Source organism: Syzygium oleosum, unplaced genomic scaffold (assembly GCF_021117445.2).
Source record: "Syzygium oleosum isolate NSW1041296 unplaced genomic scaffold, Sole_v2.1 Sole_v2.16, whole genome shotgun sequence".
Lineage (NCBI taxonomy): Eukaryota > Viridiplantae > Streptophyta > Magnoliopsida > Myrtales > Myrtaceae > Syzygium > Syzygium oleosum.
Window position 1 is genome coordinate 406,868 of NW_026607500.1, and position 8,535 is coordinate 415,402.

An 8,535-nucleotide genomic window follows, 5' to 3' on the forward strand; every position below is an offset into this window, starting at 1 on the left:
AAGATATCCGGATGGATGGCGTGGCCGAGATGGTCGAGGCATGGCTTCGGGTTCAGTGGGTAATGGTGCTGCCGTGGGTGCATGGGGCCAAGGAGGTGAGGTCGATGCAAGTATAGGGGCGGAGGGAGGAGGGGAGGTTTCACCAAGGTCGGGTATGGGTAATGGAATTATTGGAATTATTGACGAAAAGGAAAATCTTGTTCATAGAAAACGACGTCGCGACTGGTAAAAGTTGTTTGGTCTTGGAGATCATAAAGACGGTAACCTTTGTGGTTTGTGGGAAAACCGATTAGAACACATCAGCGAGATCGGGGGCAAAATTTATCGGAGTGAAGATGGTCGGTAGAAGCGTAACATAATGAGCCAAAGACACAAAGATGAGAATAGGAAGGTGTTTTGCCATAGAGAAGGTTATACGGGGTTTTATTGTGTAGGAGAGGACTAAGTATTCAATTAATGAGATGAGTAGCAGTTAAGACACAATCACCCCAAAATTGAAGAGGCATGCCAGAATGAAAACGCAACACACGAGCAACATTAAGCAGGTGACGATACTTGCGCTCAACAACTCCATTTTGTTGAGGAGTGTGAAGGCAATTGCGTCGGTGGTGAACATCGTGGGCATAAAAAAACTCTTATAATCGAGATGAAAGGAATTCGGTCCCGCTATCAGATTGAACATTTTGGACTTTGGTTTGAAATTGAGTCTCAACAAAAGCAAAGAAGCAAATCAGAGAATCAATTGCATCAGATTTAAAAGTAAGCAAAAAAATCTAAGTATAGTGCGAATAGTCATCAATAACAGATAAAAAATAATGACATGTCTGATGTGTAAAATGAGAATAAGGGTCCGTTTGGCAACGTGCCAAATAATAAAAATTTCTATTCTTTTGTTTCAAGAATCAGTTTAGGAACAGAAATCTGTTTGTTAAAAATTTTGTGCCCGGGCACAATTTTGCAAAAAATTGATCCCAGAATCAATTTTGGAACAGAATTAAGAAGCAAAAAAAAAGTAGCTTCTTGATTCTGGAATAATTTTTCCGGAACTGATTCTTCTTGATTTTCTTCTTTCTTTTTTATTTGTTCTTCATCTTCTTCCCGGCCCACCGCCGGCCTGCCGTCAGCGAGGGTGGCCCTTGCCGCCCCTAGTGATGGCGAGGTCGGCCCTCGTCGCCCCCTCCCCCGGCGACGGTGAGGACGGCCTTGCCCATCCCCGGCGAGGCCAACCTCGCCATTACCACCCCCCGCGACGGCAAGGTCGGCCTCGCCAGATCTGGGCGAGGTCGAGCCTCGCCCGGCCAAGGCAAGGCCGACCTCGCCGTCACGGGGGATGGCGAGGTCGAGCCTTGCCCGGCCATGGCGAGGCTAGCCTCGCCGTCACGGGGGGTGGCGATGGCGAGGTCGGCCTCGCCTGATCTGGTGAGGCCGACCTCGCCGTGATCTGGCGAGGCCGACCTCACCATCGCTGGGGGTGGCGACGGCAAGGTCAGCCTCGCCTTGGCCGGGCGAGGCTCGACCTCACCATCGCCGGGGGTGGCGATGACGAGGTCGGCCTCGCCGTCACGACCGGCGAGGGCGGCCCTCGCCGGCCATAGCCAAGGAAAAAAAAGAAAAAAAAAGGAAAAAGAAAGAAAGAAATATTAAAAAATTCAAAATATTATTAATAAAAAGAAATTTTGTGTAGTTACCAAACGCATTTATGTTCTTTTTCTATTCTAAGAATAAAAATTTTGGACAGTTACCAAACACCTTTAAATGCTTATAAATTGTTCCCGCGCACAGAATAAAAAAGAATAATTTCTTACCAGAATCTGTTCCCGGGCACAGAATGGTTGCCATGCGCAGCCTAAGATCCCCAAATGTCAACATGAATAAACTCAAAGGGACGTAAAGTAGTAATAGTGCTAGACGCAAAAGACAGACGCATTTGCTTGGATAAATGACAAGCATCACATGGACTCAATTGTTTTGCTAGACTAAAACATAAAGTTTGTTGCAAAGTGGATAAAATTGACTCAGATGGATGTCCTAAGCGGGTGTGCCAAAGATGAAGTGAATAAGTTGAAGTAGAGAGGACGGTAGGTTCCGTAGGAATCTCCAGGTAATAGAGACCACCACGCTCATGGCCCTGACCAATGATCTTCTTCGTCAAGAGGTCCTGAAAAAAAACAGTGGTTAGGAAAAAAGGTTGACTGAGCAGTTTAAAGTTTGAGTGAGCTTGGAGATTGATAATAAGTTGTATTTGAAAGAGGGAGCACAAAAGACATTGTTAAGGGAGATAGTTGGGGAAAGAGAGGTCGAACCGTGTGATGTCACAGGGACACCAACACCATTTGGAATCCTAATGGTGGGATGTGGAGAGGGATAGTGAGTCGGGTTTGTAAGGTGACGGGGTTCAAATGTGATGTGGTTGGTGGCGCCAGTGTCAATAACCCAAGTATCAGAATTAAGTGAACTCGAAAATAAGCCGAGAACATTACTTGAGAGGTTGGCTTTTGGGATGTTTACCTCTTGTAGCAAGCACATCAGTTGCTTATATTAACCACTTGTGAACGGAGGAGGTCCTGCATCGGAAGTATGGTTGGACTTGTTGTCCGCGGGTCGAGAAGAGGTAGATGGCTATCCACAATGCTACTTGTGGTTGGGAGTGAAGCCATGAAGTCAAAATCACACACTTCCCATGTATGTCCCGGGATGCCACAGTGGGTGCATCTTTCCTGGCCGCGGGACATGTTCGTCTGTTTAGCTAGGTTGGCGGACAAAGTGGGAGTACCAAGAGAGTCGGGCTGTCCGTGAGATGAGGAATTTGCATATGACCGCGGAGTATGGTTACTATGAGTGCTAAGCAAAGTGCTGGTCTGATCGGATGGTGGGCGATCCAATTGGATATGGCAGTGCGACTCATCCTTAAGAACTAGTGCATATGCACGTGCAACACTAGGTAACGGATCCATTAGTAAAATCTAACTAATAACATTAGCGTACCTCGGATTGAGACCTATGAGAAATTGAAATAATTGCCGATTCTCTTGTTGTTTGGTGATGATAGAATGAGCTGAACAAGAGCATTGCGGTAACGGATCCAAATTATTCAATTCATCCCAGCAACTTCGCAAGTTGTTGTAGTACTTGGTCATGGCATCGTTCTGTTGAGTAATGGTGCATATCTTTTGCTCAAGATGAAAAACCCTAGGACCATTCGAGGGCGAAAAATGTTCACGGAGATCGGCCCAGACATCCGCAACTGACTTTGTGTAGAGAACCGTTGGCACCAAATCTGGATGGATGGAATTAAGAATCCAGGATAGAATCATATTGTTAACACGAATCCATGACGCATAGGTAGGATCGGCTGCAGCTGGTTTTTTAATTTCTCTAGTAACAAACACCATCTTGTTCTTGTCGGAAAGGGCAATCTCCATGGCACGAGACCAATTGTTATAATTATCACCCGTAAGGACCATGCCGATGAGATTAGATCTAGGGTAATTAGAAGGATGCATAAAATAAGGGCTGCTCGGCTGCTCATGTGCAGGAGCGATGTCTGAAGAGGTTTGAGAATTGTCTACCATGGCGACTTGTGGCGACAGGTGAGGAGGAACGTCAGGACCAAGGCAACAACGACGACGACTCAATGAGGACGCAACAAATTGCAGACAGGTTCGCGACAAGCGAGGTGAATGCACGACGATGGATAAAGCGACAGAAGGTGCGGTGACTAGTGAGGGGCGGCGGCAGCAACATGTAGAAGGACGGAAGCCAGAGATCAACATCGGCAAACAAGGTCTCGAGAATTTCGACGAGAAAGCAAAACCAGATTACCGGACGGAAGCAGCTATGACACCGAGAAATCAAACCACGCCAGCGAATCAATCTGACCGAATCAAAGGAGAACCAAATATTGCTTGAGGGACGTGAGAGATGAGTTTCAAGGATCACCACTTTGATACCATGTAGAGTTTGGGCAAACGTTTTTTTTTCATTGATGAAACAATTTACAATATATATACATAGGGTTTAGGGTTAAAAATAATACAATGACAATTGTGCCCTTTAGTATAAACCTAATCTATTAATACGATTCAATTCTAAACTTTTTAATTTTGCCAATTTAGTCCTAAACCTTTGTGAAATTCCAATACAATCTTTCAAGCCAATTTTCTTCGAAAATTACTGACGTTTCGGTCTACATCCGTGTATAAAATTATGTCCTCGAGTTTGAGCCCATGTACAAGACTCGATCGGAATTGGAGAACGTAGAGCATGGACGATTTTTTGCAGCGTGGCATTTATTAAGAGAAGTCATTCACGTTGGTCTTTATTTCCTTTTGACCAACTTTGTAAAGAAAGAAAAGAAATTTCTCTCTTGGAGACAACTCGTGACCATGCCCATCTTCCAAAAATGATGTTTTAGTGTTGAAAGGATAGTTCATGCTTAGGATAATGATACAAACAGTTTCTACCTTTAATTCAAGTTCAGGGACTATATTGAACATTTTCATATATTTTAGGGACAAAATTGAACATGTATTAAAAGTTCAGAAACTATATTGAACAAAATAAAAGTTCAGTGAACATTAAGCTGAAGTTCAAAAACTACATTGAACAAATTAAAAATTTAAAGATCACATTATACATTAGGCCAAAATTTAAGGATTGTTTGGATCATTTTACTTTCGTGCCTTTTAAAGCCTTCAAACACGTGAAGCTTCACTTATCCTCTGAGCATGTTATCCCATGAATCCAAAATAGTGGATTTGCTCTTCACCGGATCTACATGCGTGACCAATGAATGGAAGTTAAAGGAGAGAAACTGAGGACCTTCTTTTGTCCTTCCATCGACTCTCTTCTGGTTGCAATAAACGAAGGGCCCCCCCTTGGTCGATATAATATAACTTATGGGGGAGAGGACACAAGCAAAAGGCAAGTCACAAGCCACGATTAGAAAAGAAAGTGCAATCATTGTTCTTGGAGGGTCCCTGGGTCGTCTTACAATAAACGTCATTACGTGGGGAAGGGACTCGCTCTCTTTCTCTTTGGATTACCAGGAGAATTGTGCGGTAAACCGGGTATCGAGCATGATTTAGGTATCGAAAACACTTGGGTGACTGAGCAATTGTAAACGTGTAATTTTTTGATTAATAGTGGATTATTTACCGGCTCTCCTCGTGAGCGTATATTTCGACATTTGGACCGAACCACATAAATTTGAGAAAATTATTGAAAAAGTTCTAAACCTATTACAATTGTGTCAATTCAATTTCAAACCTTATTTTTTCCATTTGAATCCAAAACAATTTACGTTTGTGTCAAATCAGTTCATCCGAGCAATTTTGGCCCGAAATCACTAACACAGACGTTTGCCGTCCGACATGGGACGGCCGACACTGACATTAACAATTTTTAATAATATTATAATATTTTTCTAAGTATTTTATAAAAGGGACTGAATTGGCATAATTGCAATAAGTTTATGACTTTTTTTTTTGTAATTTTCCCGTAAATTTCTAGTGTTCATTTTTTTCCCTGTTTTATTTTCTCTGATAATTTCTTCTTTTCGTGTCGTGATATAGCTACAAAGATTTGGTCCATTTGACAACACCGACGATGACTAAACCGCCACATCATCAATTTCTAAAGAAAATTGATGGGAATGATTATATTAAAATTTCGCACAAAATTAACAAAATTAAAAAAATTTAAGAATGAATTAGTATCTGTACAATAGATTTAAGACTAATTGGATAATTTTGCTGATGTTTTATCTTAGCTCTTTTGGTAACAATATCAATATCATCCAAAGTTTTCCGTATAGTGCTCTGATGGTGGAATTTTAAATTCCATCGGTGGTGGACGATATGATAACTATATCTTTTTTTATTCTTCTTTATTATATTATCTACCGATCATGAAATCTAATGATAACCTTTCTATTCCAGAAATCAATTTCTGGTTAGAATTTTTTTTTTCTATTTATATTCCATGGACAAGTTTTTGAGCCAAAATACGTGATTAATAATGACACAAAATTTATATTTTTGAAATAGAAATTTATTTGATAACGACACAAAATTTGTCCCTCCTGGGCGGGTAGCGGTGGAGAACGGCAGTAGTTGATAGAGGGAGGTGGCTAGTGTTGGGCGGCGGCGGAGGACAATAGGAGGTGATCGACGGCAAACAGCAGTGGACGACAATGGGAGGCGGAGGATGGTAGGAGGCGATCGGCGGCAAACGGCAATGGATGGTGGCGGGAGGTGACAAAGGACAACAAACGGTGGGTGGTGGGCGGTGGCAGATGTTGGTGGACGACGAGCGGCGGTGGACGGTGGCAGGAGTCAAACAGTGGCAGTAGCGGTGGATGGCGATGGACGACGGCCGGCGGGCGGCGGGTGGCGGGGGGAGGCAGCCGGCGGCGACGGCGGGCGATAGGTGGGCGAGCGGCTAATAGCGAGGGCGAGCGATGAGAAGAGTTTTATTTCTCATTTCCGTTCTAGAAATAGAAAAGTAAGATTTTTTATTTCTAATTTCTGTTCTAAACTTATTTTTAGAGTAGAAATTTGTTTCAGAATTAGAAAAATAAAATTGCATTATCAAACGAATTTCTGCTCCAAATTTGTTCTCGGAAATAGGAAAATAAAAAAACAGAGAAACATAACGGTTATTATGCACGCCCTAAAGTCTTACCGTTGGTTGAATGAATGTGGAAACTTCAAATAGATGAAGTTGTCAAAAAATAATTAGATTCACTTCCTTCGAAAAAGTTCTTATTTTTCCTCATTTTCTTTAGGTCGGTTTTAACCAATTTCCTATTTTGATACATAAAATTTTCCGTGTTTTTTCTTGAAAAGAAAAATGAATAAGTTGTCAATCATATCGGTGTTGTCCAAAATTCTTGGTGCACTAATAATAACGAAGAAATATGTTCGCATAGTGGTAATATCAAATTTCCAAGACGAAGTTTCTTTAAGGGGGTAGAATTATAATATCAGAAACTTTGCACCTAGGGACACAACGACTATTTTCTAAGACACAACACAGTTGCAATGATCGCTAGGGACGAGCATGGGTCCCGGGTAGAATCGGGAACCGGACCGAATCAGCCATAGGTACCGGTTCGGTTCTAGGTTCTAGTAGGAATCAGTCCGTTTCCCAGTTTAAATTTTTTGGAACCTAAATTGTGTTAATCAATTCCTAGTTCCTGGGTAAAAGCTTAACTGGACCGGATTGGAAACTGAAAAACCTAAGGACTAGATCCGTAACTAGAAAATTGGGCATGGGTAAGTCATGTATATTTATTTAATCTTGTGATTCATTTGTATATATAATGAGTTAATGTTCTATTTAATCTCTTCCTTTTTTTAAGATATGGATTGTCTTAACGAGGAGATTACCATCGATAAATAGAGTTTACGAATTGAAGCAATTGAATATATGCAATGAGGTTTTCTCTTAATTGTTTTAGTTTAATGAATAGTAATTTTAATTTAAAGGGTTAATATCATGAAAAACCATAAACTGGTACACCTGTGACAAATTTACTCCAAACTAATTTTTGATTACGAAAAACCTCAAATTGTTACACTTGCAATAAATTTACCTCAAACTAATTTTTTGACCACCAAAAACCCTAAACTAGTACATTTGTGACAATGTTACTCTATGTTAAATTGGATTAATACCACAAAAAATTACAAACTGGTATATATGTGACAAATGGAGGATAAAACTCTAAACTGATATATCAGTCAATTGTATGTGTTACCTAATTTAGAAATTTGACGTTAAAATTTAATGGAAACTAATGGAGGGTAAAATTGCTACAAGTGTACTAGTTTGGGATTTTTTATGGTTAAAATATTAATTTGAGATAAATTTGTCACAGGTGTATTAGTTTTTAGTTTTTCGTGGTATTAACTCTATTTAAAAGTATTGTTAAGTGATTAATTATGTTTGTTTTTGTTTTGAGGTGGTTAAAATAGAGCAATCTTTTATGGATGAATGAATAACCAAGCTCTATAACTCAGGTTTTATGTTACTTGTTTTTAACTTTTTATTGTTCCTTTTGTTTTACGTGTTCATATTTTATGAATTTTTGCTATTGGGAAATGGGGATTTTCTTTTTAACTTTCATTTTGCTCGACTAAAAATTGAAACAAAAAAGAAAAATAATTGACCGGTTTCTGGGTAAACTCTTCGATTCCAGGATATGCATGGTAAATTCCATATTTTAAAAAATTGGAAACCGATCCCAACAGGTAGGTTCTCGGTGGAAGTGGAACTTATTCTGGAACCACTTGGGGATGTAGATACGTGATTGAATGAGGTATGAGTTAAGTTCGGTGAATGTCACACCTTAATAAACACATTTGGAAATTTCTTTAGCGACTCAAAAATTTTAAGTAATTGTACAAAGGCCTAAATATAAGAAATTTCTACAATTGGGCCTCTATTTCTTGAAGACCCCGAAGTAGTGGCCGACCAGATGGGTTTGCATGAATTCTAATTTGACCTCTTGATCAAAGTGGAGCAACAGGT